This window comes from Anser anser, assembly GCF_964211835.1.
Source record: "Anser anser genome assembly, chromosome: 3".
NCBI classification, from domain to species: Eukaryota; Metazoa; Chordata; class Aves; order Anseriformes; family Anatidae; genus Anser; species Anser anser.
The window spans coordinates 20,732,041-20,758,480 of NC_139722.1; the positions used below are offsets into that span (position 1 = coordinate 20,732,041).

Here is a 26,440-nt window from a genome sequence, read left to right on the forward strand (position 1 = left end):
TGATACAAAGAAGAGACAAGTAAAACAGAAGGGTTTTTTTTGTTTGTTTTGGTTTTTGCTTGTTAGCTTGCTATTCAGAAAGAAAAGAAAAGAAAACACAGAAATTTTATACCCTGACTGAACATTATGCTGCATCTTATAGATATTTTGCACTGAATACTATATTTAATTTTTTAATTTAATTCACACAATATTTACTGTATTTACCTTCACTTTACTTGTTTCTTCCATTTTCTATCCACTTTGTGTGGAGTATGTAGTATACAGATGAGACCATCTACCACTTTAGGTTTGTACAGTATTCAGTTGTACAAGGAGTCATGTAATAATTACTGTTGCCATTTGAGGTGAGTTTAATAGCCTGCATTTGTTCATCTACCAGGCTGAAGTGCCAAAATGAGACAGACAAGCAAGCACTGCATTGCTTATCCACAAGAAGCATGACATGTTTCCATGTGTATCCAGGAGCAAAACAGTAAGTAACATGTCCATTTATTTTGGAAAAAAAAAAAAGTAATAAAAATTGGGGCACCTAGTGCTTATATGTGTCTCTAGAGTTAAATGACAGCTGAATGGAAGCGATAGGGCTGCCACTTTGAATCCTTTACTTGAATTTCATTAACTCCCTTTATGTGGATTAACCTCCAATTTATTTTTCTTAACCTCTTTGTGTTCCTCACTAGTAAGGCCTGAAATATAGTTATCCTGTGGTATGTTCATTTAACGGAATGAAGATCGAATCTTTGTGTCAACCTGGAAGTGCTAATCAAAACAAGCATTAATCATCTTCAGAGAGCTGTTGTGGAGAACATTTTCACATGGATTTACTTCTCTAATTAAGCTGCCTAGCTGAGACACCTCAGTTAGAGGAACATTGTTAGGTAGTCCCCCTCTGTAGTCAGTGAAGAGAGACAGGCCACACAACAGGGCAATTCACATTGATGAAATCAGTGGTTTGAAACAGGGTCTTCTCTCTGAGAAGACTATCAATCAGAAAGGAATGTATTTTTCATTAAAATCAACTCTATAATGGACTAGCTTCCATATCAGTAAATTGAATACGTTCATAAGTGCTTTATTATCTCAGGAATAAAAGGTATGACAAGAAAAATTACTGCTTTACAATATATACCAGCAAACAATTTCTTGCTGTGAATTATGCTTCCATTTAAGTACAGAGCTGATAGCCAATTCTGAGATTCAGTTGGATGAAAATAGCTTTTACCTTATATCCTAATCTTGATATGTAAATTTGAAGTAATTCTTATGACTAATCACCATATTCAAAATATGAAATCTATGTCTTTATGAGGTTCAGCTTGTATTCCTGCTTTCATCTGAATCCACAATGACAAAGTAATGTCATGCACTGACCTGTGGTCATCAGACTGTCTAGAATGACTAGCAACAACTGAAAAAGCTCTCTGGCTTTGGAATATGGTAAAGTATTACCCAAATGACTGAAACCTCTAGATCTACTGGACCATTTTTTTCACATTAAAAAAAAAAAAAGTTGTCATATCTGATTACGTATCTAAGAACTAAGGCACAGTGCTGTAGATCATTTTTTAATTATTTAATGTGTTAAAAAGAGATATTATTATTTGTGATTGATCTTCCTGGAAAGCTTGAATAGTTCTTTTATAGTAAAGTCTTTTATTTGCATCATTCTGATGCACCAGTTCTCATGCTGCAATTCTGGGGGAAAATAAAAAATAAAAACAAAACAACAGGAATGGCAACAGCCTAAGGTTCTTTGGTTGAAAAAAATGTTATTTTGTTGTTTGTTTACTATTTGCAAAGGTGATCATATCCACCCAACAAACTAAGATATTTCCACACAAAATAGAACATTATACTAGATTTTGCTCTATAAATATATGTTTTAAACTCTTGATACAGGCTTCCAGGATGAGTCAAATGTTGCTATACCTTGCCTTAGGTTTTTCCTTCTGTTTAGTTTCTAACTTCCGTCTATGACAACAAGCATAAAAATGATGTACACTACTGATTTCCTCCTGCTTAGCGCTTTTCCTTTTAACTGTGTAATCCACATGGAAAGTGCTCATACTACAGAAAGCATAAACTTGCTTGTGATATTGAAGGAAAAACTACATTTAAAAACAGCAGTGTTGTTATTCATTCTGGTCCACCTCCAGATAAATAACCACCTTTGTAGAGGTACTAAAATAACCAAGGCTAAAATTTACTTTTAATATACTCTATGAGATCCTTCAGTAACTATGACCAAAAACAAACAAACAAAACAAACAAAACAAAAAAAAACCACTAATAATTTCCTGAACTGTTTGACAGCTTTTAGATGAGTTAATGATTCTCTATAGAGAAGCAACCAAAAGATCAGGATTATGAACAGAGAGTTGGAAAAAAACGAATGGAATAATAAGATTAAAATAACTGGAAATAGAGGATAGTTGAACATTTTCAAACAATAGTTTCACATTAAGCCTCATCTACAATTCCAAGTTTTAAATTTTACAGTTCTTGCAAATTCCCAAGTCAATGTTTTTTTTTTCTTTTGCAGGTTTTGTTGAATAAAATGTACCTCATTTTCACTAGAAGATAACTGTAGCTTCATTCTTCCTAGCTAATATAAAAATTGCCACAAACAATAAAAGAATAGCATTTTTACCAAACAACCTTCCTTTTAAGACATCTAGAAAATAATGATCTGCTCCCATGGAAGACTGATCCAGGTCATGCAGTTTGTCACAAGTTTGACTCAAGGTATTTTGGAAACTGTGGTGCGCCTAAGAACCTAGGGAAACAGAGAAGTAGTAGGCAAATGTGTCTGGATTGTATTTATTTTTTTTTGCTTCCCAATAGCAAAGAGTTGATAGGAAAGCAGGCCCTGTATGGACTTGTGAAAGACTGGGGAAAAGAAGATTGGAAAAGAATTATCTTAGATTTTCTGTTGAAGGAAAGCGAAATGAAAGGCAGAAATCAATTGGGAAAGTCATTTCAAATATGTGAGCTAAGCTGGGACTGGTTAGGGGTAATAGAGAAGAGTCTGTGAGAGCAGAAGTGTAGAAACCTGATACGTGGGAAGTAGTACTGTTGGAAAGGTCTGCAATGAGGTGATTAAAATTGTTCTTCTAGATGAACTGGTGCCATACAAAGCTGAAAAAAACAGTGGATAAAATGGGTACCTTAGATCACTGAAAACAAACAGGAAAACAACTAATGACTGTTCACATTGCTGTGTAGTGTAGGAGAATTCATAGAATTTTACTTGGGAAAACCACTTTTTTGTTTTAGATTGTTTTGGCTATATTGCAGTTTTCACTAAAGCAGGAAGTAACTAAGCTCTTGAAAGACCTGATTAATTGAGAGTTCTCCTGTTTGTAAAACAGAAATGCAAGGTAGTCTCATTCAGTATCAGTAGAGTCAGCTGCTGGAAGCAATACATCCTGCCACAATACATCCTGCCATTTATAACACACAGAGAATGAGAAGTAAGGCTTTGGAAATTACATCTTCCTGCTGCCAATAGAAGAAAACTAGATTACTGATTGAGATGCAATCAATAACTGAACATTAGATGAGATGAATCTGATCATTAAGATGTTTATGGAGTAAACACAAAAGATTTTAAGATGTTTGCCAGATTAGGCTCTGAAAACTGCACGTTAAGTTATTGCTATGTATCTGTTAATGCTGAAGCAATATAAATATAATGCCTAACCAAGTAAGGTATTCCAGCATACTAGATATGTTACATAACTATATATATAGGTCACAAGTAATAAGAAACAGTCTGCTTCCAAGGGAAAAAAAAAAAAAAAAAAAAGGCTGTTGTGCCTAAATCTGATAGCTGTTATTCATCATCTACCTTTTGTACTGAAGGAATTAAAAGATTAAAAGTAGGAATAAGAAATTAGAGGCTCAGTATTGCTAGGATGCTTATGTGATTTTAGCAACAATAAGTTTTAAAGCTTAAAACTGGTTTGTTCTTGTTGCTCAGTTGCAGTGTTCTGTAAGGCTAAACTTAAACAAACAAACAAAACCCAAAGGAATAATTATAATTTTTTTAATGATCCAACTTTGAACTTGAGGGGGAAACGGCAAATCCTCACCTTGCCTCCTCAGCTTTTAGTCATGACACTATGGCAGAAATTCTAGATGTGCAGTAACTCAAGATCCCACATACCCTGCCTAGGTACTATTTAGCTTGAAAATCCTGCAAGTAAGGCAAAAAAAGCTGGGTCACCTCAACTTTATGAAAGGAAATATAAAGAAGATAACACTCATGAGGATTCTGGTATTAATTATTTTGAGCATATAATCAAAATCTTAGTTCCCCCAAAAGAAAATATGTGAGACGCATGAATTTAGCTAAATTGAACTGCAGTGCAAGCTGTTCACGCATTAAAGGCCTGGAGGCCTGGACAGACTAGAAAAGTTGAGCAATGCTTGCTCTTCGTGATGAGGATGAAGCCTTGCAATATCAACTGTACTAATAAATACTTGGTTACAACATCTTGTTCTGTGATAATCAAGGTCCAAATCTCTCAATTTTGGTTCTACAATAAAGAGCTTACAAATTTGAGGGAACCATAAATGTTGCTTCTTACCTGAAAACTCTTGAAAGAAACAAATTAGTTCTATCTATTAAACCAAATAAAATTATGTCAAATGCTTCAAGATAAGAAATTAGTCATTTCTGAAATATGCTTTATCTACAACGCTGTTTCTTCTCCTGGGTATACAGCTCCATGATTTTCTTTTCAAACGTGATTTAGAAAAAAAATAGTAGAAAAAATCAGCACATTTTCTCATGCTTTTTTATATTAAGTGATTTTTTTTTATATTGTTTCCTTTCTTCTGTAAGGAATGTTCTTCATAAAATAAACATAAAATATAAAATCATGAATCTGCCATATTCTCTACGAATTTATTTCAACATTTCAAAAGGCCTACAAGATTCATACTAAGATTGGAAATCGGTCTTTCTTCTTCTTCTTTTTTTTTTCCCATTAAACAATTGTTTCAAATATATTAATTCTGGTAATTTTACTAAAAACAGTAAAAAAAAAAGATGTTTTTTTCCATCTATAAAGGATTCTGTGAAGTAGCTTATGACACACAAAGATCAAAAATAAAAAGGCAAAAAAAATGAGAGAAATTTGTTGATTCTGGAATATTACATCTGGTAACGAACATCGAAATCTTATTTAGATTACCTGGAGAGGTTTTAGAGAAAACCTATGTATGTACTTATTGAAAAGCAGACTCTACATTCTTGGAGCACCGTTCATTAAATTTATCAAAAAAATCTACGTAGAATACATATTAAGAAGAAGTGGAAGAAGGAAAATTATAATAAGAGCCAATCACTGGAAAAAGAAATAAGACAAATTAATATGAGTAATAAGGAAGAATAACTTTTCATTGTAATCAGGATTAGCCACTCAAAAAACCACAATGCATTTTAATGGGATCACCTTCAGTGAAAATTTTTCACCTCTGTTTGGCAATGTTTCTGATGATATGTTGTACTTGATATAACAGTATGTAAAAGGAGCGTGTATGCTCTTTTAAGGGTATAAGGTCCAGGACCTTTTCCAAGGCCACATGGGATAATAGGAAAGGGAGGCAGTGACGTGAACTGAGTCTGGTCAGTCACAATAATTTCTGAGTGCATGTGAGAATGTAGGAGTGTTTTCTACAGCAGCGTTATCCGTTTGAGGACTTCTAAGATGATAGACAACAACCACATACAAACCTCATGGTCTCACTAATTGGTGGGCTATCAAACTACAGGCACTTTTTTCAGGAAGATCAACACGGACTTTGCAGCTGGTAAGATCATGAACCAGGGGGCTCTGGACTGGGAGGGTGCAGAAAATGCAGAGCTCTGCTGCAGGTGTGCAGGGGGGAAGGGGAGCAGGAGGAACAAAATGGAGGATCGGTAGACAATGGTAGAAAAGGACTGTTTGTGTGTAAAACAGGGCTGGTCAGTATGCTTGCTACTGATGTCCTATCTTCTTCTATTTCCTCCTTAAACCTTTTCTTACTTCTCCCTTCTTTTATTTGCACTTTCTCCTGTGTGTATGTGCAAGGACAACATGCCTGCTACTGGTGAGACCTGTGTGTGTGAGCGAAATTGTCCCCTGCAAGTGGGGTCATGTCTGTGGGTGTAGGCCTGTGGGATGTGGTGCCTGTTACTGGAGCAAGTGGGGGTCTTGGCATCAGTAGTTTGGGGGGAGAAGGGGAAGGGATTGCTATCTTAATCTGAAAGTGTCCTACAGACTTTGTGCCTGGAGCCAGTTACTGGGGATCACTGTGAGTGAACTGGATGCCAGCTACTGGAGTCAGACTGGGGGTGTGGGTACCCCCAGCCTGTGCTGTCAGCTAATGGTGCAGGTGAGGGCCTTTGGTGTTCCCAAAACAGCTACTGGGGTAAAGGAACCAGCATGAGTGAGGTGAGGGCAGGAGACCCATGAAGGAGATGAGGGGGCCTGTGATACAGGCAGGGGTGCTGGATAGACAGAGGGGCCATGACAGGTACTCGAAGGATCCACAAATACATTGTGTGTTTGTGAATCCAGAGCATGCTGTGTGTGTGACTGCACCAGTGAACTTCCATCTCTACTAGTCATAGAGGAGCAAGGGTCTCAGCTGTCTACGGCTATGTTTTACCCAAGTCCTGTGTGTAGGTGCTGTTGAAGACAGCCAACCCTTAGCTGTGGCAGTGTGTGTGCCCAGCTGTGGCAGTGTTCTGTCTCCGTCTGCATGTCTGTGTGTCTCTGGGACACATGCTCAGATTTGCTGCTGGCTAAATCTGCAAAGGGAAAGTGGCAGCTGCATCCCCAGGCACTGAGCTGGGCCTCAGTGCCCAGACTGGATTGGTCCCAGGCTGGACCTCACTTAGCACTTGAAATAGGAAATAATTCAGGAAATTCCTGTAACATGGTTTATAGGAGAAATTAAGTCTACATAGATCACAACAGCCCATGCTGCCTTTATGAAGCTATAAAACACTGTGAAGGTACTAATATCTGTTAAGAATTACTTTTTCTCAAATGTTTGAAGCTCAAGGTGCACAAATCTAAGTGTCTTTAAGTCTCATTTTCAAAGAACAAATTGCAGTAAGATTTTTACTACATTAGGCACTGTTTGCCCTTTCTGTAGAAATTGTATAACGATGAATTCTACAAGGTACCTTTCCAATTTCCATTATATACGCTGTAGGATAGTATGGTAGATTTGATAGGTGAGTGCACTGATCCAGAATGGCAAATTCAGCGTTCCCAGCTTCTTGTTTATTTTTATTAAAGTGTTAACCAAACTGCCATATAAAAAGAAAATAAGGAAATGTCCTCAATGAAATTCTTTGTCATGACTTTAAACAGGATCAATGGTGCAATACTGTTTAGGTAACACCAAAGGAGATTTAAAATAAAAGCACTAGATCAGTTTTATTTACTTCATTTTTTTTTGTACTTCACACAAATTTGTCATCTAAGTTGTGAAAGACAGAAGAACTACTTAAGATACAAAAAAAGAATTTGACTCAGCATTTTGTCTTTTTTTCCTTCATTTTCTTAAAATATTACAGTATAGCCTGGAGTAGCACTATAATGAGGTATGTTACAGTTAAGGGAATAATGTCTCCTACCTGTAATTATCAAGTGGGGAAGGATGGTGGTGGCGTGAAGATATTTCTTAATGGTTGTTACTTAGCAGGTACACTTCCAGAAGGAGTTTCTGTATGTTCCATACATTTAGGCTGTAAATTAGAAAACTCACTTAGCTTTGCTAGTACATTTGATGTTTCTATTCATCTTTTTTTTTTTTTCTTCCCCTCTGGTATTGAACAATAAACAACTCCTCAAAGATGTTTCTCCTCCATGTAAGCATAAATTAGATCACCATAACCATTCCTGGAGTTCATACTGTTAGAAGACTCACCAAGAAGAAAGGAAAAAAAAAAAAAGACCAAAAACAAACAAGCAAAGGAGAGCGTGCTCAAAAAGGAGATTAAAAGGGTTCAATTCATTCAGATTATCAGGATGAAGAAGTAACCTGATTAAAGAATGACAGTTATTTCACAAAGCAGAAATATCAAATATTACAAGGACAATTATTTATTGATAAAAGCTGTAATAAGAATATAGAAGAAAGACAAATTCAAATAAAAACAAGGTGTTCACTTTAATGGTAATGAACCACTACAACAAAGTACCAAGGGGAATGGAGAATTCTTTACAGGCTGATGTATTCATCTCAAAGTTTTATGATTTTTGAAGGACACTTGAGGCTGATGGTTTTTAAAGCTAGTAGATGGCCACAGTGTTGCCTAGCTTGACCTTGTGGATAGTGTTAACCATAGGAGTGCATTGCAACAACGGATCATAGTTTTAATTATTAGAAAATAATTTATTTTTAAAACCCATCTCAATCACATTTCTAATGATGTAGAGTCTATCATAAACCTTGGTAAATTTCTGTAATGGATATCCTCCTTCACAGCTGATGCCCCCCAAAATGCTTTTTCATGGCAACTGCTTGGATTTTCTGTGGGCAAGATAGGGTGATGGGGCTACCTGGGATAAATTGATGACAAACGTTTCAATTTCTCACATAACAGTAGAGACCTGCTCTTTGCAGATAAATGATCACCCTAATAATGAGAAAAATATTTATTTAGGAAATGTCCTACATCAATAAACAACATCCCCCAATCAATAAACCAAATCTTAGCAGTGGCAGAGAATTCTATCTGGGTGCCCACCTAAAGGAAAAGGAAAAAATGCTACAAGTATTTTCATAATCTGGATGAAAAAAGACCCATCTGTCTGAAACATAGGTGGGTAAAATTCTCCCTTTTGCTTGGAATATGTTTTGAATAAGAGACAACGTATGCCATTTTGTCAGGCTTTAGGAGTTACCTTAAGATTAATGTCTTCTGGACAAGAGTGATAAATGATGATGCCAGAAGTCTTCTATATGGATGAAGCCTTTCATGAAAGGATCACCACTATGAGTGAGACTGGACAAGTTGTAGGATGGAAAAGGATAATATTGAGGAACTTAAAAGCTGCTATGCTCATGTCCTGGTTCCAGTTAGGACAGAGTTAATTTTCCCTCATAGTAGCTGGTAGGGTGCTATGTTTTGGATGAGGATGAGAAGAGCGCTGATAACATGCTGATGTTTTAATTGTTGCAGAGCAGTGTTTACACCAGGCCAAGGACTTTTCGGCTTCTCGCTCTGTCCTGCCAGCGAGCAGGCTGGGAGTGCAGCAGGAGCTGGGAGGGGACAGACCCAGGACAGCTGACCCAAACTGGCCAAAGGGGTATTCCATACCATCTGACGTCATGCTAAACAATATATAGGGGTGGCTGGCCGGGGTGGGGGGGCCGGCTGCTTGGGAATAGGCTGGGCATCGGTCAGCGGGTGGTGAGCAATTGCGTTGTGCATCACTTGTTTTCTTACACATTATTACTATTAATACTATTATCATTATCACTATTATTATTATTATTGTTATTATTATATTCCTGTCTTAATAAACTGTCTTCATCTCAACTCACCGGCTTCACTTTCCCGTTTCTCTCCCCCATCCCTGAGAGGGAGGGGGGAGGGTGAGCGAACGGCTGTATGGTGTTTAGCTGCCAGCCGGGTTAAACCACAACAGCTCACAAGTTTGTCTTTGGCCGGAAGTTTTTCTTCCTGTCTTGCCACTACTCAGTTTGAGCACTGTGAGCGTGCTTAAGTTCAAAGTCTACTAAGTATCTCAGAATAAGCTCTACTCTGAAAGACTGAAAGTTAAGACAATTAGTTGGAGGGAACATTCATGAGGGCGACTGAAGGAAAAAATAGCTTTGCATCTTGTCCTGAGAATCACATTTCTCCTATCATGTTTTGTAGTTAATGTTTTCAAGTTATTTTAAAATGATGTTTTTCCATTTTAAACTGTATAAATTGGATTCGTCTACTGTAGCCTCTTTCATTCTAGAATTTTTACACCTGACAAAATACTTTTACAAGATTTTTTACAAGATTTGACAATGATCATTTACAATTTTAAATTCAAAACCTTTTTCAGTGATTTTATCCATGCCTGATTCCAACTATGGGAAAGTGGCACATCTACTGCACTGCTTTCTTTCCCACTATCAGAGTGAATGCAAAGAGACCAACATTTGTTGTTCCCCATCTATCACTAATTTTAGGGTTGTGATACTTCTTTCCCTGTCTATAAGAGGGAAAGTCTTTGTGTGTTGGCTGCAACTTTTTCTGAAATGGAGAACTGATTGCTATAATACTTCTATATTTTAAGGCTGTTTCAGTACCTATGGAATGTGAATTAAGTATATGCCATTCATGTTGAAGTCCCAAAATAAAGCAGTTCTTTTCCCCCAACACATCAGGGATAAAGACTTCAGAAACTGACATTCAGTTCTCCACTGTGACTTGGTGGTTTGTAGGAGACACCATCTATTTATACTTTATATGTTAAAATTTTGATACTCAAATAGTCAAGATGAATTCCTTCTGAGATATAATTGATTTCAAAATGGGTGATGACATTTTTTGATACAGAATGAATCTCCCACTCGGTTCTTTTTAAAGAGTTCATGCATACAGATTTTTAACACAAAGTCACACAGATCATATCACCAAGGTTTAATACTACCCACTAGGTCATATCTATGCTCCTAAGTGGGAAATTCCTATGCATCATATGTTTTATCCAGCATCATGATACCTGATGAATAATTATGAATTGAATATTTTATTTTTTTGCCCTTTGTGGCATCTTAACCAATTTTGATCTCAAACACACTGAATCTATGCTAAGCACACATTCCTTTATTTAACTGAAAACAAGTTATAGTTTGATCAAAGACAAGCTACTGACCTCTTTAAAGGAAAAGCAGATGCAATTTAACAGTTTCTGATCCACTTGAGTTCATGGTCTATCATCTAATGATGTCATGCCATCACAACCTCTGTAAGTAATCATAGTAATAGTTACTTATTTTCTATAGAGAAGGTTAATCCAATTTACCTTTCAAACAGTCCCCCATTGTAGTTTCTTTCTATGGCTAGAACAAATTCTGCTTGGCGTATACGTTAGGTATTGTGGAAGCAGTTTGCCAAAATCTCTTGTGAGATTTTGGTCTGTTTTCACCTTCTAAATTTTACTCTGTGTCCAGTGTTGCAGTTCTTACTGAGAACTCCTACTAGCATGGACGTGGGTACACAGAAACCTGTAGACTCCCCTCTTTGAGGAACCTCCTCTCCTTCTGGTGAGAGCAGAAATTCTGTGAGATAACGGACAGAGCTAGAGCCAGCCATTTAATGGTGTGGATGAAGGATTTAGAAGTCACAGGATAGGGGGAAGGCATCTGCTGCCTCCATTTCCATAAAATCTAAGCAAGCAAAAATTGTGCTATGACTTTTAGATATATAGCAGTAACTTTACAAAAATTCTTACTCAGAAAATTACAGGTGTATCAATTATAAAATGACTTCCTAACTCATACCAATTTAGAATACTACAGAAACTTAGGCTGTAATATTTATGATGAAATGAAGCACTGCCAATACAGACTTTCAGTCCCATAACCCTCACAGACATTTTTCTAAAAGCCTCCATGATATCTTTCAGAACCCAAATACATATGGATAATTAGAGAATTTCATATTAGTGTTTATTCACTGTGAACACTAAGTGCTATTAATACATATCAACAATTTAAAAGCTCAGTCTTTTGAGCAAATAAGCTACTTTGAATTTTAGCATTTTTCTGTGTTGACAGCAACTGACCTTTATCAAACAAAGCAATTTCATAAAATTAAATATTTGTAATGTTAAACTCACAGCACAGAGAGGCTGACTTACCCAGGACAAAGCACTTTTGAATTTAGGTCTTTGTGTGGCTGATAAATCAAATGTGAAGTCTGAGGAATGGAGATCACAGAATCACAGAATAGCTGAGGTTGGAACAGACTTTGAGCTTACCTGGCAAGGTTTTGGTAGCAGGGGGCTGCAGGGGTGGCATCTGTGAGCAGAGCCCAGTGCCTGCCCCATGTCAGATCAGAGCCAGCTCCAGCCAGCTCCAAAAGGGACCCGTTGCTGGCCAGAGCTGAGCCAGAGAGAGGCACTGGTCGTGCCTCTGGGAAAGCGGATTGAAGAAAGGGGAAAGAGAAAGAAAAGGAAAAAAAAAAAAAAAAGCTGCTGTGCAACAGCAGCTGGGAGAGAGGGGTGAAAACTGAGAGAGAAGCAACGCTGCAGCCCCCAGGGTCAGTGCAGAAGGAGGGCAGGAGGTGCTCCAGGCACGCAGCACAAGTTCCCCTGCGGCCTGTGGAGAGGCCCCTGGTGGAGCAGGCTGTCCCCCTGCAGCCCATGGGTCCCACACGGAGCAGATCTCCACGCTGCAGCCCGTGGAGGAGCCCCCGGTGGAGCAGGTGGATGTGGCCTGGAGGAGGCTGCGGCCCATGGAGAGCCCTGGGCCAGAGCTGCAGCCCGTAGGGAGGAGCCCACGCAGGAGCAGGAAGACTTTTTTTTTTTTTTTTTTTTTTCCTTTTCAAGCACATGGCACTAGAAGACCTAAAAAGTACAGAAGGGGAAAAGGTGAAAGATACACAATATAATTATATTTGCAAGCATTTTAACATAGTCTGTAAAATGACTCGTGTGAGCACAACATAACCTGAAAATACTCTTGCTCGGGTCCAAAATTCTAGATAATTTTAACATCCATGCAGTGTTGTATAGTAACCAAATGTTCCCAGAGGGACAAGGTTCGAGCATTAATAAAAGGTCTAAGTGAACTAGAGACTTACACAAAATATTTAGGACACTTTCTAGAGTTCAAGAGCATAGATTCTGTAGATATATTCAGAAATCCGTTAAGTCTGACTGCTCACAAAGTACTCTTTGGGTTATACCCTTAAGCAGAACTACTCAGAAGGCAAGGAAGCTAAACACAGGCCATGTTCTATGGATCTTAAAGTTAAGCAAAATATCCTTATAGCTTCATTATGTGTCCACAGAAATTAAGAAAACAAAAATGCAGATTACTAGTCCTTAGTATCCTTCAACTTCAGCTACAATGGGCTTTCTTCCTATAAGCAGTACTGTTTCTTTGAATCAGTTATTTAATATTAAAAAAAAAAAAAATAGTTCAACAAAATAAATAAACAGCGACCCTGCAGTTGGTCCTTTCTCCTGCTAAGCAAGCACCTTTGCTCTCTGATCCACTAATCCTACACTGCCTACTTTAAACGGTGAAGATGTTAAACTTCACACACCCTGTGAAGTTTTCCCTCACAGAATCACGTATCTGATTGAATTCTCAAGGCTTGGACTTAGTGGCTGCACATCTACTAGAAGATTAAATGTACCAAGGTCTGTCTTCTATATTTGAACCTAGGAAAGAATGGTCTGCATCTGTTGTTAGCTTCCAAGGTGAAAAGACATGTCCAAACAACATGTTTGGAAGTTTCCTGAGTCTGATTCCTAAACAGCACCAGAGAATAGTTTACTGCAGTATAAAACCAAGCCAGATATTTCTAACAATTTATTAGGATAAACAATTGTATGCTAGTGCTCACTCCGTAGTGTATATGGGTAAAAATGTGCCTTTTTATTTTAGCTAACAATCCAGGCTCAGTTGCCTCCTTGTGGCTACTTGAAGGAGATCTGGAGCTTTGTTTAAGGCTGGGCCATCATGGACATGGAAGAGGATGTTGTAGGGGCTGAGTCTGTGCTTTCTGGATGACCATTTCATACTGCATAGCATGGTACTGTATTTGTGGAGTTGAGTATCAGTTTCTGTCTCTTTCTGTTGTAGTTCCAAATTTGCCTCAGAAATAGTTATGAAATCATTATATCTGGTGGATATATATATACACACACTATATATATATTTATGGTTATATATATATACAGCTATGAATAAATATGGATATATATATATATCTCCATATATATGGCTTATATATATATATATATATATATATATATATATATAGGCTTTGTCTTCGTATAAAGCATGAGCTCACAGACCAGGATTTCTTCAATATACGTAAAGACATCTAGGAGGCCTAGCTCCAGCTGACTTTCAGGTTACTTGAGGTATCCAGGCTTTAGGATGGGGAAACAAATGCATACTTAGATCACCTCATTTTTTTATTTATTTTTTTTCTGAATGTTCATCAGCACATTTTTGTTTCTTTAAATAGGTATAGCAAGCTTCAAATCTGCCTCCATTTCTAAACTGAAGTAGGTAATTAATGCTTTTCCCCACAAATTTCAGTTGTGCTAAGGGCTGAAGCAGACTACTGCCAGGAGGAAAACTGAGGGAATAAATGAACAAATTTGTTTGAGCAGTGCAACAAATGGTTTATGAATATGATTATCCTATCTTTTGGATTAAAGTGTCAGGTTTTATTTTTCCTAATGTACAAATGACTCTAAGTAGGAATTTTTCTACTATGATTTTGTATTCACATTCCTCCACTTCTGGGAGAGGAGGAGAAAGATTATTTAAATAATTGAAATTTCTGAGCTGGCCAAAAGACCTTAATCAAGAATCTCACTCCTCCCTCCTTAACATCAGAAGGATTAATTTTTAATAGCTGAATATGTCGCCAGTATTAAATGTTCAGTTCTGCCTTCTAGTACTGATTTACATACAGATAACGCAGAAAACACTGTGCCAGAAAATGCTCTGACAGAATAAAGATGTTTGAGTAAAAGAACCTCTTTACATTTAAAAATATGCATCATATCAACATTATATGCAGACCGACAATGACATAGAGCACAAAAGCATAAATGTTAGATGTCTATCTTGAAGACACCTACAACTGAGATAGTGATCTGGAATTCCTGTATAGTCAGATGAGAAAGAAGTTGAAGGACTACTATGGTGTGAGTCATCTGATTTTTATTTTTTGACATCTAGATTATAACAAAAGGAATTTTACCATAAAAATGCTTGTTTTCCTGCATACACTATAAAAGAACCTAGATCACTAATTCAAATGGAGATGACTGTCTGATGACTGTCTACCTGTCAGTGAGTCCCAGAACTTTCTCTTTCCAACATTATTCAAATTCTCTCTGTTTTCATGTCTTTGAATATATTTCCTGTGAAAGCAATGGATAATATAATATTAACATTATCTCTTAATGTTTTATAGGACCATTAAAGAATGGTCCTAGCTCATTTAGTGTCATGAAAACTAGGAAAAAAGCATTATTAAAATGTGAGGTCTCAAAATACTGAAGCCCATTTTTCCTTTTCACTTTTTGATTTCATTACTTTGCAACTGTAATATTTCTTTAACAGAATTATGAAAATATGAGCACAGGTAAATATTTTTCTGTAAATGTAGTAGACTAGCATTGTTTGTTGTAGAAATAATACTATTCCCTGACATAAGGAGTGTTCTTTCATTGAAGAAAGGGATCCTCAATACTGTACATTTACTTCAGTCTTTTGGACCTGAGTGTTAGTCCAGTTTTGAAAGGAATTCACAGAAGTCTCCATTCCCTGTTTGCTAGTTGGATTCACAGATCAGCTGCTGCACACCAAGTAGTCTCAACCCACACACACAGTAGGGACATTCTGCTGTGGAGACTGCATTAAATCTAGCCTGAAATAAAACCTATGGACTACGTAAGGCCTGAGATTTAAAGGCTTCAATTCACTTTTACACTCCTATTTTCCTGAGTTACTTCCCTCTATGGACATATCTAGATCTGTCACAGGTAAATTAAAACATATGGGAGGAAGCTTTTTGGTTGTATTTGTTTTGTTTTTAAAAGTAAAGAATATCTGTAGCGACAGATTTTGTAAAATTATACTGATGAGTTACCATAGTAATAAAATGTGTTACAACAACAGAAGATTTTGTGGCAGTTTGTATCTTGGGAAGACTAAATATTTTCCTCTTGCAAACACCACTGGAGATCTGACTGATTCATTGAACAACTTATGGTCATAAAATCAATGCTGGTTACAGAGTGTTACAGCTTTGGAATAGTACACTGCTTTATATTTTGGTCTTAGATATTCTAGACCTACTCAGTAATGAATATGAAATGTAGTATTTTGAGGATCAGAAGCATGTATAGAACTTTATAAATCATCTGCTTTGTTATTTTGGTAGTGCAACTGGCAGCATGTTTGTGTGTTGCATAGAAATGTAGAAAGTATGAAAGTATAGAAAGTTCATGTTTTCAAGAAGTTTTTGGGATGCATTTACCTTCATAGATGCATTTCTTCCTAGATGTTCTGAAAGGTGATACATTTCTGGTCATAAAATAAGCTTATGCAATTGCTAATGCTCTAAACTCTGTATATCTACTTATAACAGCTACATCATGCCAAACCCCCCTTTTTTGTTGAAAAAAAAAAAAAGCGATTATATAATTAATTCATCCTTCGTTACTATTAACTTATGCCTGTCTCGCCTTAGGTCTATCACTGTTAATATTAGGGATGAGAGAACTCTTGTTTCAAGGAAGTTAGAAGCTGGAACAAAACAACAAAGTAATTCAGCCGTGTATAAGTCTTTTCTATACTAGGGAACATCAAATGGCAGCATTCAGCAGATGCCACAAAGATACTTCGTACCTCATCCACCTTGTCTGAGAGCAGTTGCTCAGTACCAAAAGAAAACTTAACTCCTTTTCCAGGTGTTTAATTCCAGAACCAAGCTTGCAGATTCATCATGAGTGATTTGAGCTAGCTTTGGGCCTTAGTTGATTTCTAGGCTATTTACTGCTTCCTGTAAGCAATGAGACTTTTTGCTTTAGAGTGATTTTTTTGTTTTTCTTCTAGAAAGACTGAGAGGTGCATACATACAGTTGGTAGTTCTCGGTTTTGTTTTAACCGTAACTTTAATCATCTACCACTGAAGTCAATGGAAAAAGTGCCATTAAGTGAAGGATCAGGTTTACATTGAAGACATTTTGATGAAGGATATGAAGAAAATTTCCACAATAAATATGTCCCAGATAGAATATGGATTTAATCTTCAGTTTTATGACCTATACTGGGATTATTTTATCTGAATAATCTTTCTTCAGAATGATTCTATTTAGAATAAACAATAATAATATATATATAATATAAATCAAACAAAATATCCTTAAAAAAAGAATTTAAGATTTTGGAAATTATTGCATCAACTGTGGATCTGTAGTCTTACATTTAAGTCTCATGGAAGAACAGCTCACTGTGATAATTTATTATATCTTCCATATTTCCTATAAAAATGATCAATAACTATTATCATCACAATTTAATAACATAACGTGAGTTCTCAAGCATAAGTTATAGTAACAATTATAATGAGTTCAATGTGTAACAATTCATAAGAAATACCTTCAGAAAACAATGTAATTATGAAGTTTGTATAATTAAGAAAATGTGAAAAAACAAAACAAAACAAAACAAAACAAAATTTGACAATAGAAAAGGCACCAAAAGAACATGAAAGTAATTTGACTGTATGAGGATACATTTATCTGAGTGCTTCTTGTTAATTCTCTGTCTTGAATTACACGGAGCAGGCAATTTGGAGTAGAGGAAAGAAGAACCTGAGCACAATTTCTCAGAGGTAAAATGCAGTGAAATGCCTTATCTGTGTGAAACTGGCATCCATAAAAGGCTTTTATAGTTACTGCCTCATTTACTAATCAGTCTAAAATAATTTCACTGCCATTGAAGAGAAACTAACAGGAGAAAAAATACAAAGGAAAACATATTTTTACTTTTTATCATTGCAACTAATACAGGAAATGATTGTTTCTGCAGTGAGATGGAATGAGTGGACACTGTCTTTTCAACAACATTAAATACAGTTGAAGATAAAATCCAAAAAACTGTTTAAAAAAGTCTCATTATCCATTTGACTTTTGTCTTATGTAAGGTAGTTCAGAAGAGAGAAAGTTAAACTAACAAAAAAATCCTAACAACGTAGTTATATTGGAAACAAATGTTTATTTTCTTTGTAATTTTCATACAAAACTTCCTGGAAAAATGTAGTTCTTGGGACAATAGATGATTTTGTCATCTCTATTTAAAATGAAATATATTTTGTCAACACCTAGATAATTCATCTAGGTTACAAAGCAAGCTTGCCTGTCCAAAGCTCCTCTCTAGCTCCCTTTCAAAATTTACAGAACCAAAGTAGCCAGATCTCTTTCTTACAGAACACTTTGCAGTTTGCCTAAGTATTTGGTTTGCAGAAAACTCAGAAAATAGTCACTTTATTCCATATCCTGATGTGTAGACTTTACAGAGCAGTCTACCCATTGTATGGAGGGCTGAAAAAAGGAAGGAAGAAACACATTTTCAGTACAGAGACTCTTATTCAACTGCTGTATTGTAATCAATTGCCATTTTATCAGTGAAGTATCTAAGAGGAACAGAGTTTTCAAAAACCCTGATCAAAATAATCTCCTTTTCTCACTTCTTACGTTATTGTAAACATAATGCCTGTGGGAGGCAAGAATGAAAAAGAAAACAAAACAAAACAAAAATAAATAAATAAGTAAGTTTTCTGTAGGGGATTTTTAGTTCTTTATTTCACACTGACATCAGTGTGTTTTACCGCTGACTTCAGCAGAAACAGTTATAAATATTCAGAAAGGGATACACCTACCCAGTCTCCAACATCTAGACACCTTTCTAGACATCCGTTAGTCAAGAGGAGTCCCATTACACACAAAGGAAGAATGGAAACCTACTAAGGTTGATGAATTTGATGTATATTTGTAGATAAATAGAATTGCCCCTGGAAATTTGTGTTCCTTTCTGTTTACCATAAAATGGAACCAGATAATCAGATTATATGCAAAGGCCTGTCACAAATGTATATATTTTGTTCAGATTAATTTCCATTCTACTCCCACTAACTGTATATAGAGAAGCTAAAGCATCAGCCTGGAGAAGGGGCTCTATCTTACCTCTGAATGGTAGGAGAGGAGGCAACAAGAGAAAAACCATACATTTAGGAGAAAGTACTCAATATGATGGCTGAGATTATGCTCCTGTGTATTTTCTACTTTACTTTTACTCTACAACTGTATGTCAGAAGCTCTTTATCTCATGACTTTTTATAAAGTGTTAGCATTTCAGACATAGCATGAATTCTAAAAGTTTAAATATGAAGGAGATTGTTAAGGTGATTGTGTTGTAGTAGTGTTGATAGAATACAACAGAAAACAGACCGGAAAAGACAGTGTGGGAAGGGCAGCTGAGAGTTCCTTTCTTTATTAGCCAGTGCTGATCATTATGTGATTTTTTTTTTAAATTTATTTATTTATTTATTTTATACAGCTATCTATTCAAATGGTAAGTTAAAGAAAACAGGGAACCTTATGCAGTCATAACCACCTAGTCAGTTACCATTAGTTCCAGCTCTCATCCAAAAGTCGTTCTCTGGGACTATTAAGAAGAAGTAATTTGCTACTCATAAATCCTTACAGAGTGTATAATAAGGAATAATAATAAGGTAAGGTGGAAAGTTGCATTGAGATGGGAAAACAAAGTAGCAATATTTCTAAATGTAAGAATGACAAATAATACCCATTACCCATTTGTGGTAATAGTAATTCAGTACCAAAATTTTCTATGTTCTGATGAGAAATATTCATTATCCTTATCTATTTACTTACCAAACCAATAAACTGCACTCACAGTTCAGGGCTTGTGAACAGGACAATCTCAGGATCCCAAAAGACATTTATGCAAACAAGTACTTAGTCTCTCATCTCTGCATGTATTCTCTGCAACTTCACCAAAGGTCTGCATTGAATAACATGAAAGAGCTACTTTGCATCACCTCACATGACAAGTTCCTCCTTGTAGCAGAGCAACCCCAGGACTAACACCCAGAAGAGGGTTCTTGCCACCATGAGGCAGATTCTTTCCCTTCGTCTTTCAGTTCAGTTCTGCATACACTATTCTCCTATTCTACTAAATTCAGAAATGTCCTTGTAGAAAATTCATAAACCGGCTTTTACTATATTTATGCTTTCCTCTGTTTGACAATAGTTGAGACCAAACACCCTTTTTCTTTCTGGTGCTTCTTAGACTTCTGAATATACCTAACAAAGAATCTCCATGGTCATTCTTCCTCCCATTCCCTAACAAAAGGGAATGGAGTGCTCTCTACCCCTGAGGACTCTGAAGGTTTATGCCTATATAATTATATATTCCAAGTAGATAGTTCATAAACTCAATAAATTGAGTTGAAAGAAGAAAATGTATAAAAAATCGGGAATAAGTAATGTCACCAGAAAGGTTAACAAAAAGAGCTGGAAGGCTGAGCTTGGAAATGGGGTTTTGATTTCAATAAACTTAGAGTCAGAGAGAGAGAGAGAGAGAGAGAGAGAGAGAGTGGGAGAGAGAGAGAGAGAGAGAGAGAGAGAGAGGACAGTTATAGGAATAGAATAAAGGACTTTTGGCTTCTTTTTCTTGCTTTTGAGTATTCATGATTTCATCTATTTAGAGATAAAATGCTAAGTTTTCCTCTTAAACATCAGCAGTAAGATCTTAATTTTAACCAGAAAGTTCATGGCTTTGGAAGAGAGAGAAGTGCTCTAATGATTGTAGAATCACAGAATCATAGAATCATTCAGGTTGTATCCCAAGCACGACTCCTTTTTTTTTGAGTGCAAAGCAAAATGACATCTTGCTGGACTGCAAATATGTCATCCTGTCCAATAAATACTTTATAGTATTAGTTCTATTTTAGCGTATTGTCATTCTTCAGTTATAAACCTAAACTGTTAATTGCTAAAATTGTGTTGAAAAGCTACCCTTTGATTTTGTCACTACATGCTATGAATTTGATTGGCAGTGTACTGGGGAGCTGGGCAGAATTAGTCTAATGTTTATATTCCATTATACTGTCTTCAAAAGTCATAAACAGGACTTTTAATACATGTCTTTAACTGGGAGTTCAATCTAACTAATCTGTTTTGCATGTATTATTACATACAACCAAGGATTTTTTATTGTTAATGTAAGTCCTGTGTGATCACAAAAGACTAGTCCAGAAATATTTTGAGGCAGAAAATATTCTCATAACTCTTAATTGTTGTAATTAGGGTTCATTGAGGAAATTAGGTATAGCTGATTTCATGAGATGAGATGTACTATTCACCCCTTCTTCATTCAAAAGATTTATAGCAACAGAATATATTTACATTATTTGCAATATCCTAGTAATATACAGCTTACATTTGCATTTTCTCTTTGCTCTTCTCAATGAGCACTCCAGGCAGAGACTTCTCCTAAACCTGGTGAAGATATACTTAGTCAAGCTGTGTATACTGTTAATCATGGACTTTGTGAAAAAGAAAACAGACTGTTCAAAAAATAGAACAAAAATGTAGCTGAACTGTCTTCTAGTCTAGAATAGATGGCTCTCCTCAGCATTTTCTATTGATGAGTTTAAGTACATCATTTTTCAACTTATTTTTTTTTAACTTTTTTTCCCCTGCTCTTTGAAGGAACACAAAATTTGAGGATGAAGGTTTCGTTTGTTTACAAGATTGTTAAAATCTTTGCTACTGAAACATTTCCGGGTCCTGCACCTGGGCTGCAACAACCCCAAGCAGAGCTACAGGCTGGGAGATGAGTGGCTGGAAAGCTGCCTGGCCGAGAAGGACCTGGGAGTATTGGTGGATAGTCGGCTGAATATGAGCCAGCAGTGTGCCCAGGTGGCCAAGAAGGCCAACGGCATCCTGGCCTGTATAAGAAGCAGTGTGGCCAGCAGGTCGAGTGAAGTGATTGTGCCCCTGTACTCGGCTCTGGTGAGGCCGCACCTCGAGTACTGTGTTCAGTTTTGGGCCCCTCGCTACAGGAAGGACATGGACGTGCTCGAGCGAGTCCAGAGAAGGGCGACCAAGCTTGTGAGGGGTCTGGAGAACAAGTCTTACGAGGAGCGGCTGAGGGAGCTGGGCTTGTTCAGCCTGGAGAAGAGGAGGCTCAGGGGCGACCTCATCGCTCTCTACAGTTACCTGAAAGGAGGCTGTAGAGAGGTGGGGGTTGGTCTGTTCTCCCACGTGCCTGGTGACAGGACGAGGGGGAATGGGCTAAAGTTGCGACAGGGGAGTTTTAGGTTGGATGTTAGGAAGTACTTCTTTACCGAAAGGGTTATTAAGCATTGGAACGGGCTGCCCAGGGAGGTGGTGGAGTCACCATCCCTGGAGGTCTTTAAAAGACGTTTAGATGTAGAGCTTAGGGATATGGTTTAGTGGAGTACTTAGTGTTAGGTCGGAGGTTGGACTCGATGATCTTGAGGTCTCTTCCAACCTAGAAAAATCTGTGAATCTGTGAATCTGTGAATTTAGCAGTGTGACAGTGCCCCCTTTGCAGAAATTCTCCTCTTTATGATTTCACATAGTTTCCCCTCTGTTGTGTAAAAGCAACTGAGACATTATGAAAATTAAGACAATATAGGAAACAGTAGCTAGAAAGAAATAAAATGTCTTGCTCTAGATACATTGTGTTTTCCTCTTCTGGCATGATGGAAGATTAAAGAACCCTTTGCATAGACTCATTTCTAAATTGATTTTTTTCAGTATTTCCTCTTTTTTTTTTTTTTTTCCCCAGTTTATTTAAAGTGAGAAACTTTAAAAACTAGAGATACTGTCTTACAGTTCAAACCTGCAATGTACAGACTGTTGTCTAAGGACTGCTTGATTTCAACTGACTTCAAAGGGAATTGAAATTTCTCAGCCTCACACTGGTCCTTGGTTCTTATGTGAAAATTTTTAAAGCTGCCTAAGATCCTAATTCCCATGAGAACAATTAAACCTAAACAGCTTTGGGTATCTGGACTTGAAGCTGAAGTCCAGATCCAACTTACAGTAAATAAGCGATTAAGTAAGTAAACGATCCTTTCCTTGAAAAACAAAAACAAACATACAAAGCAAGAATCAAACAACTAAACAAACAAACAAACAAACCACCACAGACCTCTGTCGGTGATTTAATGTTTCAGATTAGGCCTTATCTAGCCATTATAAAAATACTTCCTTGCTTTTAAGAAAACACGTCTGGACTCTCTCATCATAGGTTTTGTTGCTGTCTCTAATGAAGATACACTTTAATGATAAAATTAATGCAAAACAGCAGTGACATGTAGCTCAAGTTACTTTCCCATCAAACATAACATAAAGCAATGTTTCTGGGAATAATGAAAATGTGATCCTCAGCATTCATGAGTTTTCAAGTACAGATGCTCTTAGAAACAACTGAAGCACAAACAATTCTGTCTGAATTATTATGTAGTATACAATTGCAATAGCTACTGTAAGCCCATTCAAGTCAATAGAGTTTCATCTGGGATGAATTTGACCTATTCTGTATATGATTTCAATTTTCTAAAATTTGTACTGTTTGACAGTCTTTACATAACTTTTATTATTACATTTTTTGCCTAAGGGATATGAGCAGTCTGAGAGGTTTGCTTTCTTTTTTTCTTTTTTTTTTTTTTTTCTTGAAGAGAAATGATAAAACAGGTGATTGCTCTTCTCCATTAATAGTCGTCCTTCCTTAAATGACCTTAACTTATAAAATTTTGTTTTTTAGATATTTTGAATAGAGGTTCTTTGGCTATTGTGCAATAAAAGCAGAAAAAAATGCCCATTTTTTAATACAAGGGAATACCTTCTCTTCAGGGAAGAACAGCCAAAGGAAGGCAAACATTACTTTTAGCACAGGTCTTCCATATATTTTTCTCTCTCTCCCTCCCTAAGAAATTGATTTCATTATCATGATGGAATACTTATCATCACCTAATTTTGATCGGAGACTTGTTCACTCACTGATTTGCAATATTTCACCTTCCATCATTTAATTGTTCTATTCCAAATGAGATTTAGTTAGTTATTAGGTGCAGAGGAGTCTCTGATGACTAATTTGCATCTTTAAATGGACCTTAACAGACCTTCAGGAATTGGGCAATTTTTTCATGACACCACAATAACGAATGTTCATTTTATATTTCAATAGAAATAGAATTTATCCTCTCCCTCCCCTCCTTTTTTTTTTTCTTTTAATATATATGTGAGATGCAAAATATATGCTATTGCTAGACATGAAAATTAACTCAGAGCTCTGGTTTACCTACTGGTCCATGTTGGTATTTAGAACATGAGATTTTATGTAGCAAAGTTGTCACGGAAAGGGAGAGAATTTAAAATCTAATTTCCTGGCCAAATTTATGCCCTGTTTACTTCCTTGTCCTCTACTTTCCATGAGACAACTGAAAACGTGACGAAAAAAGTGGATCAGGAACATGGCTACTTCTTAGAATAACTTGTTTCTTTGGGCAGGAAATCACCTGAAGAAAATGTTGCATCCTGCCTGAGCAGTTCCATTTACATGCTGTGTGGTGCAGAAAGTAAAGCTTTCAACTGAACTGCACATGCAACTACAGACAAGTATGAACATAGCATTGGGAGGACTGGACTTAAAGCTTTTCTAGCTACCATTGTAAAGAATGACTTACAAGCATGATAAGGCCATTTCGTATCCAACATATCTATATTCTGTAGGTTAAAAAAAGAAACGTATTCACTCAATGAAACCATGTGTGGAAGAAATGGACACTTGCCTTTAGGGCTGTTTATGGCACACATTAAAATAAAACAAGACTCCAGAATGCATCTTTTGTGCTGTAGAGCCTGCTGCAATAGACAATGGCATATTAGCTGTCCTAAATGCAAGGCAATATCATACCTAGGGCTAAAATTTATGAGGCAGTATTTAGATAGATTAGAAATGTTCATGATACGTTTGGCTAGCTGACATTTAAAGAGATATTTCATTAATTATGACAGGGCTGACATTCCCATGACTGCTTCCTTTTCCAGACTGTGGCTGCTTCTGGGTATGAATGGAAGAAAGTGGAAGACAGATGATCTAGGACAACCTAGTTTCCTAGCTATTGGAAATGAAAAATACATGTAGCTATATCTAATCTGTATGGATTTTCTTCCTTTCTTTCTTTCTTTCTCTTTCTCTTTTTTTTTTTTTTTTTTTTTTTCCCCGAGTACAAAACTGCCATGTATAATCAGCATCTGAATCAGTGGCTATTCTTTCTTTGTAAAGGTGGAATGACTTTGAAATGCAGACTCCTCATATTTCCTTATTTCTCTGCCCTGGGCAGGCATTTATGGTTCAATGGGAACTAAAGCAAGAGGGAGTCTGAGTTCAAATTAGCTAGGCTTTCTGCTTTCTAAAGCAGCATATTTGACTTCTTTCACAGTGCTGAACTTAAGCCAACTCTGGCCCTTTATGGTTCCTGAAGGAGTTTTTCCCTGAGCACCTAGTTGTTAAAAGTATTAAGCATACACCACTCAACTGAAGACCAGTACCACCTGTTATATAAAAAAAGGTTTCAGAAAACCTGATTATATTTAAAGTGTAATGCAGAAATAAAAACAAAAGACTGAAATTCAGGAGCTGAATCCAGGTCATTCAATAACTCCTCTAAACTGTAGGCAATATTCGAAGGGTTAGAAAAGTTACAAAACTATTAAGAAAGTATATTTTTATTGTAGAAGAAGAAGGGGTTAAATTTGGAAAGAATCTCTTAGCAACAAAGTTTTTTGATTTGTCATTTTGGCTAATTGTTTGAAACACAGTTTTTGTGAGCAAGAAACCTGATAGAGCCTGATTGACCAGTACCAGAAATGTGTCAATTAAAGAAGATTTGCGTGGGAAATAGTGTAGAAGTAATCAGGCCTTATTTATATAGCTACCTAACAGTGAGGAAAGCTAAATTTCAGGGGATATATTTAGCTGTACAGTTTGTGTAATAAAAAGAGTAGGATACAACCAAGATTAGATGTAGGGCCTGCACAGTCACAAAATGTCTCACATAATGTAGTACCATGTTCTGTATCAACCAATCCCAATGACAATGAGAGCCTAAAAGTCCCCTAATCTTCCTTTTATTCTTGTTAATTTGTTCCTATACATGTGGCTTATCTTCACTTTTAAGTCTAGATTGTAACAGACACTAAATGGTTATTTTAAAGTGCTGTACAGGCACTATGTGTGTGTATAAGGTAGAGGATGATTAGGGGGAAGAATTCAGCCCAAACGCTGCTGGTCTAAGATTTAGTCAAATCACAGGATACAAATATCAATAACTAACCTCCTCCTAGCCCAGAGTTACACAAATTGCACAAATCAACTGCATCAGAGAGTGCTTTTATTGAAATTATTAGTGCTGCGGTTCCAAACCATGTAAGTGAGGTTGCACTCTAATGTACATTAATCGCATTGTAATTGTAACTCAAAAGAACTCATGTGAGTTCTGATATTTTCTGTCCTGAACCAAATCCATATATTTGTTCCCCATAAACCTATCCAATATACATACCCCTCTTAATTCAAATGAAGAGGAAGATGTTTGCCC

At 36.5% G+C, this 26,440-nt stretch overlaps 1 protein-coding gene across 1 annotated transcript in view; it reads right to left on the bottom strand.

Annotated features, from left to right (window-relative positions):
* LOC310897478 (uncharacterized protein) overlaps positions 1 to 13,889 on the bottom strand; it is a gene marked incomplete at its 3' end in the record, with an annotated part of 33,852 nt that extends 19,963 nt beyond the window's left edge. Inside the window, exons 1-3 of the mRNA XM_083831129.1 lie at positions 11,997 to 13,889; positions 10,890 to 10,980; positions 7,643 to 7,753 (exon numbers count right to left, since the gene is read on the bottom strand). The remainder of the gene's footprint in view (positions 1 to 7,642; positions 7,754 to 10,889; positions 10,981 to 11,996) is intronic.
* Between the last annotated feature and the right edge of the window lie 12,551 nt (positions 13,890 to 26,440).